The sequence below is a fragment of the Adiantum capillus-veneris genome, chromosome 16 (genome assembly GCF_014529385.1).
Source record: "Adiantum capillus-veneris isolate H3 chromosome 16, ASM1452938v2, whole genome shotgun sequence".
NCBI classification, from domain to species: Eukaryota; Viridiplantae; Streptophyta; class Polypodiopsida; order Polypodiales; family Pteridaceae; genus Adiantum; species Adiantum capillus-veneris.
In genome coordinates this window covers 144,254,668-144,267,167 of record NC_140946.1, presented here as the reverse complement: position 1 = coordinate 144,267,167, position 12,500 = coordinate 144,254,668, and positions in this window count along the sequence as shown.

Below are 12,500 nucleotides of genomic sequence, written 5' to 3'. Positions count from 1 at the left end.
AAGAGCACTACATCATCGGCATAAAGCAAAATCATGATCATCGCATTTTGATCTTAACCTCTTCTATGCCTTCTTGTTGCATAAAATCAAGAACCATGCATTCCAATTCATCAACGAGTAGCCCAAAGAGGGTTGGGAAAGTGGGCATCCTTGTTTGACACCAATGGTGCTTGCAAAAAGTTCTGAAATTCCATCTCCCATATGTAATCACCATATCACTTTTTGGTAGATGCGAAAGGCTGCATGCATAAATTCTCTCGGCACTTAAAGGCTTTGCATACGTCTCCAAATATTTCCTCGTGGTACCATGTCAAAGATTTTTTGAAATCCACAAAGCAACAATACAACTTTTTTTCTTTCAATCTAGACGCTCCCATAAGAACTCGTAGAGTGACAAGGTGTCAATAGTGCTATGATGCTTTCAAAACCTGCTTGGCCAAGCGCACGTTTGCCATTCTTTTCAGCCCATTCACTTATCTTCATCTCCATGATACATCAATGCCTAGAGGGATTTGTGGTCTCTCTCAGAGCTCTCTCTCATCAATGCGTGTTTACATCAATGCCTAGAGGGCTTCGTGGTCTCTCTAGAGAGAGAGAGAGAGAGAGAGAGAGAGAGAGAGAGAGAGAGAGAGAGAGAGAGAGAGCTACTCTAGAGAGAGAGAGAGAGAGAGAGAGAGAGAGAGAGAGAGAGAGAGAGAGAGAGAGAGAGAGAGAGAGAGAGAGAGAGAGAGAGAGAGACCACAAATCCCTCTAGGCATTGATGTAAACACGCATTGATGAGAGAGATCTCCGAGAGAGACCACAGAGCTCGGGTCTCTCTAGAGAGAGACAGAGAGAGAGTAGGTGACATAATTAATCCATTACTAACTTTGCCAAGAAACTAGAAATTATCATTAATTCACTATAAACATAGTGGATGACTGCTCAGGATATACTCAAACCAACCCTCTTGTTCCATTCATGCCTTAATGTTTTACATGTGATTAATTGAGATACGGAGACTAATGCATCAAACAATGGAAAAATATCACCAGAGATTGAATTAGAGAAGTGGATGTCCATGTTACCTGTCACCATCACCACAAATAAAAACATGAGAATGTTAGTACATGTTGGTGGAAGACAGGTGTCTTAAGAAATCCACACTTGTTATTGATGTCACCCTAATGCAAAAAAGAACTCTAAGTGATAAATGACCTGAGAGGACGAAAGAGAGGGTCTCTCTCTCTAGAGAGAGAGAGAGAGAGAGAGAGAGAGAGAGAGAGAGAGAGAGAGAGAAGCAAACATGGCTAGCTGCATATCTCTCTCTCTCCCTCTCTCTCTCTCTCTCTCTCTCCTTGTTGTTGTAGACATGCAGCTAGCCATGTCTCTCTCTCTCTCTCTCTCTCTCTCTCTCTCTCTGAGAGAGAAGAAAACATGGCTAGTTGCATGTCTACAACAACTCCTTGTTGTTGTAAAAATTGAGCTAGCCATGTTTACAACATCTCTCTCTCGCAAACATGGCTAGATGCATGTCTACAACATCTCTCTCTCTCTCTCTCTCAAGCACAAGGGGAGAGAGAGAGAGAGAGAGAGAGAGAGAGAGAGAGAGAGAGAGAGAGAGAGAGAGAGAGAGAGATAGAGATAGAGAGAGAGAGAGAGAGAGAGAGAGAGAGAGAGAGAGAGAGAGAGATAGATAGTTCTATTATCATCCTCGAAGGTCAAATATGACCTATGGGACCAAATGAACATGTCACGTGGTGTGAGTGGAGGTCATAAGTGACTCTCGATGCTCAAAAATGGCTGAAATGAGAGTCGCAATAGAGAGTCCACATCGTGGTTGGGAGAGGAAGGTATGTAGGGAGAGCTCATGGTTGAAATATATATATATATATATAATAATATATATATATATATATAATATATATATAAATATATATATATATATATATATAATATATATATATATAGAGAGAGAGAGAGAAGAGAGAGAGAGAGAAGTGGACATGGCTAGCTGTATGTGGCTGTATGGCAACTCCTTCCACATCCTTATCTTTGCCAGTACAAGTAGGTTGCCTCTTCTCTTCTGAGCACCCTCATTGTCTTCTCATTTCTTGTAGATGAGCCGACCTCTGGAAGATTTTCACCTCAACAGAAGAAAGTGATGAAGATGGTAAGAAACAGAAAGGTGCCCAAGACAAAGAGTTTCTCACTCAATATGGTGGAAGTACTTGGCAACGTCAATATCATTATCAGTTGTGTTCTTTGGCCATTGTTATGTATTGATAAGCTCGGGCATTGATGTTGCATGGTTGCTATAGAAGATTGCAATTTAGACAATGAGGCTAGTCAGAAGGTGGGTACACTTGCATTAGCATATGCTACACACAAGGCAGCCTTGCCTATTTGATTTCCTCCTACAGTTGCCATTTGGCTAGGGAAGAAGGTAATCGATGACAAAGAGATTGCCTACATAATCATGTGGATTTCAACTTTGTAAAAACATGCTTTTATGTAATATTTTATCGTTGAGCAGACGTAAGTAGTTGCTCTACTTTGATAAAATTTGTTAATTAAAGTAAAAGATCCCCCCTCCTCGCGCTCTTGCGTAGCACTTCTTTGCACATGATCAACTCCTAATGTTGCCATGTTCGACAAAGCTAATATACCACCTTCTCTACTAGCATGTGGTGTCTCTGTCTTCTCCGTTGGTGGGAGTTACGGTTTGCAGAAGAAGGAGAAAGTGATGCAAAATGCAGATGGACTCACTGTGTGATGCATCTATGGGGCATCCTATTGGTTCCCTTATACTATCTTTTGTGCAGGGATCCGTGACTCCGATGCTATGATGCTGATGACCAATATTATGTGCAGGGATCCATTACTCCAATGCTATGATGCTAATGAGAAATCTGCTGTGAAGGGATCCATGACTCTGATGCTGATTTTGATTTATTGTGATGCAGATTGCTTTTGGTCCCCTAGTCTAGTCTCTGCGAGATTCATTCTCAAGTTGTGGTGGCCCTCATGGACATGGGAGTCTAGCACTCCCAAGCTCAATGGTTCTATCAGTCAATATACCTCTATCATTCTAGCTCTCCCAAGCTCAATGGCTCTATCAGTCAATGTACCTCTATCAATCTAGATCTCCGAAGCTGATTAGCTCTGTCAGTCAATATACCTCTAGTATAGGTGGACTCTAAAGTTTGTTGTGAAGCTTGTTCATCTGACTACCAAGTCTCTGCTCTAAATAAGTCAATGATCTCCCTTTTTGAGTGTCTCCCACTGTCTAATCTTATCGAGAGACTCTCCCTGTGCCTACGCAACTCTAGCAAAAACAACTCGAGGCATCTTTGATCTTGATATCTCATGACTCTAGCCAGTGTTCCAAATCCCTATTTGAATAGATAGTGAAAGTAGTCTCATATCTCATAGTATAAATGGACAATGACATATGTGATGTAATTCTGTCTTTGGCTTTATATGACACACTCGACCTCTGATGGTATTCTCCTAAATTTGCCACTCTCAATATCTAGTCGATGCAATGGTGAATCTTGATTTTTGTGATGGACAAGGAGGGTGCATCCACACACACACACACACACACACACACACACACACACACACACACACACACACACACACACACACACACACACACACACACACACCACACACACACACACACACCCACACACACACACACACCACACACACACACACAACACCACACACACACACACACACACACACACAACACACACACACACCACACACACACACACACACACAGAGAGAGAGAGAGAGAGAGAGAGAGAGAGAGAGAGAGGAGAGAGGAGAGAGAGAGGAGAGAGAGAAGGGGGAGAGGAAGATATATATATAATATATAATATATATATATATATATATATATATATATATATATATAATATATATATATATATATATTGTATATATATTTAATCTTATCAGGAGACTCTCCCCTGTGCCTATGCAACTCTAGCAAAAACAACTCGAGGCATCTCTGATCTTGATATCTCATGACTCTAGCCAGTGGTCCAAATCCCTATTTGAATAGATAGGGAAAGTAGTCTTCTATCACATAGTATAATGGACAATGACATATGTGATGTAACTCTGTCTTTGGCTTTATATGACACAACTGGTAAGTCTTGGCCTCTGATGGTATTCTCCTAAATTTGCCAGTCTCATATCTAGTTGATTCGATGATGAATCTTGATTTGTGTGACGGACAAGGAGGGTGCATCCACAGAGAGAGAGAGAGAGAGAGAGAGAGAGAGAGAGAGAGAGAGAGAGAGAGAGAGAGAGAGAGAGAGAGAAACGGGGGGGAGAGAAGATATATATATATATATATATGTATATATATATATATATACATATATATATATATACATATATATAATATATATACATATATATATATATATACATATATATATATATATATATATATTTATTTATTTATATATATACAGATATATATATATATATATGTATATGTATATATGTAAGTATGTATAGAGAGGAGGGAGGGAGGGAGGAGGGGGGATAGAGAGAGAGGAGATGAATAGATAGATAGATAAATAAATAAATAAATATAAATAAATAAATAAATAAATAAATATATATAGAGAGAAGAGAGGGATTAAAAAAAAAACTCTCTCCAAAAAGCTCGCTTCAAAAACTAATTTTGGAGCAAAGCGAGCTTTTTTTAAAATTGGTTAGTTGAACAAAAATTTGGAAAAAGCTCCCTCCATACCTCATTTCTAGTACTGGATAATGGGACTAGTATTGACATATCCACCAAAATCCGTATAGGAAGCTTGGTTAGACCTACAATAGACAATCAAGAATGAAATTGCAACTTGCAAATGGTCACATTGCAGACCAATGGAATTACTAGAAAATGTGATAGTCAGCTCTTGCAGGCTTGACTACCAATATACCCTTGTCATGTAGATTTTGGAAACCAATTGAATGATGAAATCATTTTGGCAAGATGATTTATGAGACAGGTCCAATTAATCCAAGATTGAAGAAATGACTACTTGTATTTGAAACAAGTGCGGTCAGCTACAAGGGTAAACTTGAAAGGTCATTCTTACAAAAATGCCCTAAAAGCCCTAATCCAAGGATTCAATTCCAATACCTCACGTGAAATTAAACTACCATAATGATAAACAAAGGAACATTTATTTAGATGTGTGGTGCTTCAGAGAATGGGAGTTTTAAGTGACAAGATTATATCTTAGATTGAGATGTCAATGATGCAGATTATGTACTAGAGACATTCCCTAAAGCATCTTTTTGAGCCATTTGAATGGACTCAACTATTTGCAACCATGGATTATGTTAATGAGTTCACCCCTACCATATGATGAAGAGGGCTATGAATTTATGCCTATTCAAATGGTGACCATTGTGTACCATGATGATCAACAAGTTTTCTGTGATCATTATTACAATGCTATGGATGAGTTAGAAGAGGAAACATTGACAACAAAAGAGTCAGACTCCAAAAGGAGCATATAAGGAAAAAATTATTGTTATGAGGAGAGGAAAAATATTTTGATTTTTTCCAATTAACTTCATAGATGCAAAGCTAGATTTAGAAAGAAACAAGAAGCTAAATTGCTAAGAACTAAGCCCATACCAAAAATCAAGGGAAAAACACAGTCTTTTATGATAGTGTTGGAAAAAAATGTTTATTTTGGTCAGTGTTACTAATATGTGAAGTTATAGTCCCAAAATCTAGCAGGGGGTCATGGATCACGATCCATGTTCCAGGTTTGGATCCAAAACTTGGTCAGATGATTACTTGAAGTATGTGGGGTTCACCTATCCACTTCTTTTCTAATTGGAATTCCTTTTGCCTTGACAAAGGTCAAGTTTTGTGTCTGCTTGCAATTTTTGACTTATAGTTTGTTTTTTGGTATTTTGGTCAATTTTTTGTGTTTTTTTGCTATGAAGGTCTTCACAACAATTGTTCCAAATGGTATCAGCTTTTGTCACTAGTCAAATCCCAGTGTCAGATGTCTCAGGGGGTCATAGATCACGATCCATGTTCCACTACATCTGGACATGAGATTTTGACAGTTGTTTATCTAGACCATGTATAAGTCAGATTTTCACTATTTTTGAGTTTGGATACCAAAAAGTCAAAAATCCCCAATTTTAGTCTATTTCCAAGGTTCTTTTTGTTTTTTTCTCAATTTCTTGGATTTGGTTGAGTTTGTGTCAATTTTTCCACCAAAAGTGTATAGATAGATCTTTGGAATCACTCTGGGCCAAGTGGTACCAGTTCCTGCCAAAAATGTTACAGGGGCTCATGGATCACGATCCATGTTCCTACAGCAATTTGCACGAGACCTTCCAGATTCACTCTCTATGGTTTAGTTATGCCTTTTTTGCACTTCTTTTTGAGTTTTGATCAACATTGTAGTTTTGACCATCAAATTTTTACTATTTCAGAGTTTATGGTCATTTCGGCCAAAATGTGGGTTTTAATCATTTTTGCCCTGATCTTTGAGTCCAAATTTGATGGTGATAGTTTCTACTTACCCTACTCTTAAGTACTAAAATGAAACATAAAATAAAAACAAACAAAACGATACAATTTGAAGTTGAAAGAGAAAACAGTATAGCACTTTGAAAGTAATGAGAAAATTGGAGAATGAAACTCTTTTGGCTATCTCACTCACAGCCCTCTTAGCTCTCGAGAATAGATCTAGCGAGTCCTTGACTCCTAGACTCTACCAAGCACCAAACCCCAAGTTTAGCTGCTTGACTGCTAAAGTGTAAATGTAGTGGAAATCAAAATCAAAATTTGTAAGTAAAAGCTACGACTCGGTCACTCACCACCTAAGGATCACTATCCTCGACATCACCAACGCAATGTTAGCAGGTCGTCTCACGATGATGAACGTCTATAGCATAGCTTTCCAGCACTAACATAATGTCAATATTCAGGGAAGCAAATAGGATGGGGCTCTTTGAGGGTGTCAATCTCTAGAAGTGAATCGGCTGAATAACTTTATCTCTAACACATACAAATCTTTTGCTCTTAGTTCAGAAATTTACCTATGTCCTACGTCATTGCCCTCAGTCATCAACCCCTTTTGACACTCGAACGGAGTCCAAATGCTACAAAACTTTAGGAGGAGGTCAAGGGCACATAGTTTCGGTTGCATTTTGAGGAGGTACCAAAATCACAATCTATCATAATTTAGGCCTTAATAAATGCAATAGAACACATCTAAAAGTTCAGCCTAGGGTCTAGGAACAGTCTCTTGTAGTCAAAATGTCAAAAAACACTCATTAATGCACTCAAATCAGCAGATTTTTCCTACTAACGCGAAGTCAAAAATCACATCAGAATGAAAAATGAGCATACTTGAATGAAAGAGTATAAAAAAGGGAACACATTGTAAGTTTCATAATTGAAATGTCATTACCGTAGCTCGAGATATGAGGATTACAAGTTGTAGGAAAGAAGGAACTCTTACACTTTACAACTTAGGCTTTATACCTAAGGCTATCTTGGCTAGTGGCCGGTGGCCGACCATGCAGGACTCATACTCATTACAAACTTTATAACTCAACTTCTTTGAGCTTGTCCATTTTTAATCATAGATTATCAAAATAATTACAAGGCTTTCGAAAAAAGAATGGGAATGCATCCACATTTTAGGCTCATGGAAGAAGGGGTCAACTTGGAGGGCGCTAGTCTAGCTTGTCTACTAACAAGGGTACACAAGGAAAATTATAGGGGAGGGAACTCTTATGCTTGACCTAGCATGGAGTTTAAGCCTCCATGAGCCAAACTACACCCAAAGGTACCTAGTGATTAGTACTACCCCCAAATGTGTATGAATATAAGTGTACTATGAAAATGACCAGGTGAAGGATGAAATATATGTGTATTAACCTCTATAAGAAAGAGAGAGAAGGAGAGTAGTGGAGTGAAATAGAGTGCACATATAGACATGAGAAAATGTATAAGAGAGCTCTCCATGCCCCAACTAAAATGAAACACTGCTATAAAACATTAGTATTTCATAAAATTAAACAAGAATGATTTGTAATAGCATCGAGCTCTATGTGGGATCAATTGATCCATCAGTCCGCTTGCTCCTACTCTAGTGGGTGCACTATAGAGAAACCTCTATGTAACATGTGTTTGGGGGCTATTTAGAAAGTACTTTTTGAAAACATGTTTGAATAAATAAGATAGACCCTTATTTTATGTTTTAAAAGAAATGGAATATAAAAACCTCTTTTGTTAATGTATCCCTATTAATTTTCCCAAAATATTTCCATTTAAAAAAGACCTCTTGTTGCACTCATGTTATACATTAACATGATGCAGAGTGCACCCGTACCCAATCTCCTACTATGGATATATAAAATCTCACTTTACTAGAAGCAAGCTACAACACCTCCATTCCATGCCCACACTACAAATGAAGCCGCTTAGTCTCCCTTCATGAGCTCAAGATCTTGAAGAATACCAAGTACTTGTTGGTGGTAATCCAGCAGCCACCAAACAAGTTTAGAAACCATGCCTCTTCAGTGAACCTCATCGAGTGACCCCCCCAAACTTGAATATAGTGGATCTTTCTAGCTGACTCAGCAATGTAGATGCCCTAAAATATCCTACCTTAGCTAACCCCTCCTACATGGAGACAATGGAGCTGACCCAATCAATCTTCCCTTTATTGTTGCATAGTGCGGGTTGCTAAGCGGTCATCCAATGAAGCTACATATCGATAAACATGAGTCCTCATTATGCAACCACTTATGCATCAAACAATCCTTTTCAAGGTAATCAACCTTAATATGAACCAGAAGCCATATGTATGGCTCTGACAACACATACCATCAGACCTTGGCTATGGACAAGAGACAAACCGTAAACCATAATTGAACCACAAAATCATAAAACGTAATCCATTACATGAGTGATCACCCCACCACACTTTGGGTGATGCACAACTATCTTGCAAAACCACTTTAGTACATCACTTGGTGTAGAAATTTTGGCAGCCCAACCATATCCAAAAAATAATCCCAAGGCCACATTAGCTACCACCACCCAAAACCATAACCATACACATGCAGTAAATCTTAGATCTTGAACATAAACCAGTAACCATCTTTTATTGCAACTCCCACACATAGAGTTTAACTACAACCACTGTTGATAGACTCACCATATACATAGAAAGCTTAAGGCCAAAAAATTTATGCATGGAAAGTCTTTGGTTACCAAAACAAACCATAATGTATATATGAATTTCAGATCAAACGTGCAACTCCATATGCTACTCGTCCTTTGTAGCACCCTTACACATGTAGGCAATTCTGTACCAAAAGCAATCAATAACTCACACTATTGATGTGATAATGACAATTTAAACACATCTTTATGCATGAATAATCAAGGCCTTGACTTGTTTATGCGAGCTCCCCCATCCAACGAGTACATATGGTAACCGTCCAAAGAGCCCGAGGTCCAAACTTTTGACCAAGTATAGAGAATAGCAAGTTGTATATTGACCATAATTCTTTACACAAGCAAAATTTTCACATGAAAATTATAAAATAAAATGCTCTAAACGATGTGGTTAATAACCGTTTTAAAGGGTTCAACCTAATTCATAGCATTTTGCAAGAAAATGAAAAGAGTGTTCCTAGTCCATGCATGGCATAGGAGAAGAGCATGCTCTTTACATGTCTACATGAGCATATACATTCCATACACATACATTAGTGTGTTGAACAGGATTAGACATTGTACATTTCTATCAAGCCCATACATATCTATGTGCACACAAAAGTACCAATTGAGTGTGTATCTTCCCTACATAGAACGAAAACAAAGGGAGAGAGAGAAGGAGACGGTGGCTATAGAGTTTAGATCTTTTTACTATAATCAAAGATGGGTTCTTGATAGTCAAAAGGCTTCGTTTCCACAAAAGAGTGGTGATGAGAGCTACATAGAGGCTTCCACTGCAAGATTAATAATCACCATGAAAGGAGAAGAGAAATAGTAGAGAGAATAGAGAGAGTTCTTCTTCTTCCTGCATATATTGAGTGAGAGTTTTTAAGTAGATTATGGAGGAGGGGATGGAGAGATTATACCACCTCTTATAAATTACTATGTAGAGTTCCACTATGTTTGTGAGTTACCATATTTGTGACATATGTGCACAAAACTACTCCTTACATACGTTTCTTGGCAGGCAAAGTGGAGGCCAAGCAAAAATAGGGCGCAGAAATTTGGAAGTCAAAAGCATTGTAAAAATATGAAAAGAATCCTTCCTTCTCTAGTAAAATAGCTTGCTTTTGATGGTCAACTCTTGCCCCATGACCACCCAATTTCAAAGTTAGTTTACTTAGTAAACCAAAATCTTGGTGAACTAGATATTAACATCTCAACCTTGCATAATTATAGCACTCATCATATTGCCTCTTGTTTACATCGTTGCTTTTCATAAAAAACTATATGTGTAAAATTTGTTTAATCTCTTTCTTAGTAGAACATTCGTCCTGTACATATCTAGCGGTAAACAATAATGGTTCTAGGATAAGACAGCATTAACAAGCATGTTGATTTTTGAAAGCAGTAAAAAAGCACAAAAAGTGCAAAAGCATAATTTTTTTTCTAAAACTGAATCATGGCTTCCTTTGGTCTACTACAACTAAGAAATGACCTTGCTTTTTGTGGGAAGACGTCGAAGAGCACTTGAAAGTTAAAAAAAAAGATTTTTTCTACAAAATTAAACCTTATTGATTCGGCCCTTGTTTTCGCTAAAAAGTGCCAGAAAGGATAAAAAGAAAGAAAGAGAAAAATGTTCCATAATTGAACCAAGTGCCATCTAGCCTGTTAGACTTTAGCAATGGCCTCGTTTTTCATTTTAAAACATTACAACATTGCTCGGCAAGCATTCTATATCAAAATGACGAAGGTAATTTTATGTGCATTTGGAAAACCGTTTATCTTACTTTTGAAAGAGACATGAAAATTGAGGATCTTACATGTGTGCTTGATGCGGGTTTTAGTTTTTCCTCTACAAACGCCTTAACCAAAACCTCAAAATCATAAAAAACAAGCACTTGTAGGGTTTGAAACAAGGCCAGTGGTTTTCCCTCCAAGTTAACCGTGGGGTGATTATTGGTGACCTTTTTAGCATAGATCACTTGGTGGAATTGTGACACATGGTGGAATTGTTAACATGAAAATTAGTGGTTCCATTGTAACACTTGCAAATCTTTTGTAAGTGAGAAGGCTTGACTTCCTTGGAACTACCTCGTCAAACATGTACCCTGGCAAAAACCACATCAAGATTATCCTTGGTTGCATTCCACTTGTGAATATTTTCCACGTTTGCCCATAGTGGATGAATAACCATAGTGGAACCCATGGGATAGGAGCAAATGAGACATGGACTTGATTTCTTTTTCTTGCCCTGTGGTTCCTAACTTAGGCCTCCTCTTAGATTCCATGGCTATAGTGGATATTGAGGTGTTTGCACTATATACTAGGGGTCCTGTGTTGAGTCGTGGGTGTTGGCTCATTAAAGTTTTAAAGTCATTAGCCCTTACTTCCTTAAACTAGTTGTCCATCCTAGTTTGTCTTAATACAAATTATCAAAGGGATAGTTAACATACACTCTCCACACTGGCATTTTTCTAATTAAAGTAAGTTGAAGAGGTGGTGGTATTGAGGTCACTTCAGACCCTTGCTTGGGCTCTCCTTGGGTTGGAATCTTATCAATAGGAGTGTAAAAAAATCAAGCTCCCATGTAGGGGCCAAAGATGCCACTCTTGGCCCCTAGAACTCTTTGGGGGATGGCAAAGGGATTATTGTCTATGGGTGGTGGTTCTGGGTGGTGGTTCACTTTGGGTTGAGGTATCCTTGTGAGGGAATTTGCCACAAGAATCTATTGCTTCTAGGAAGCGAGTCTTAAGAAAGATGGTGCCTTTACCATGCTCAATTAGACGGTCTCCCTTATCTTCTACAACCGCAATGGTGGAGGGAATGAATGGTTGCATCCCTCTATCCTCAAAGCTTTGGCTTGATCATATGATTTATAGATATATATGTGCCAAAGAAATTGGCATGGGAATAGAAGATACACTCATAGTGCATATACCTATTCTCATCTAGAGTTTCAGGGGTAGATGCCATTAAAATTGTATCACTCAAGGTGGTTTCCTCAAAGCAAACACAAATTCCTCCTCAAGGATGGTTTTTGGAGGGTCTTTAGAGATGGTCCTGCCCCCGACTAATATGAGTGGAGTCTTTAGAGGGTACCATGGATCCAAAGGCTAGTGTGATGCAATACCTCAACAGAAATTTTTTGTCTTATAGGCAAAAACATGCCACTTTATTTAAGTTTTCAAGTATTTATTTGGAATTTTGATTTTTATGGGTGAAAATGGACAAATAAGTACTTTCAATACTAGGTTATGCAAGTTAGTATCCTTTGTAC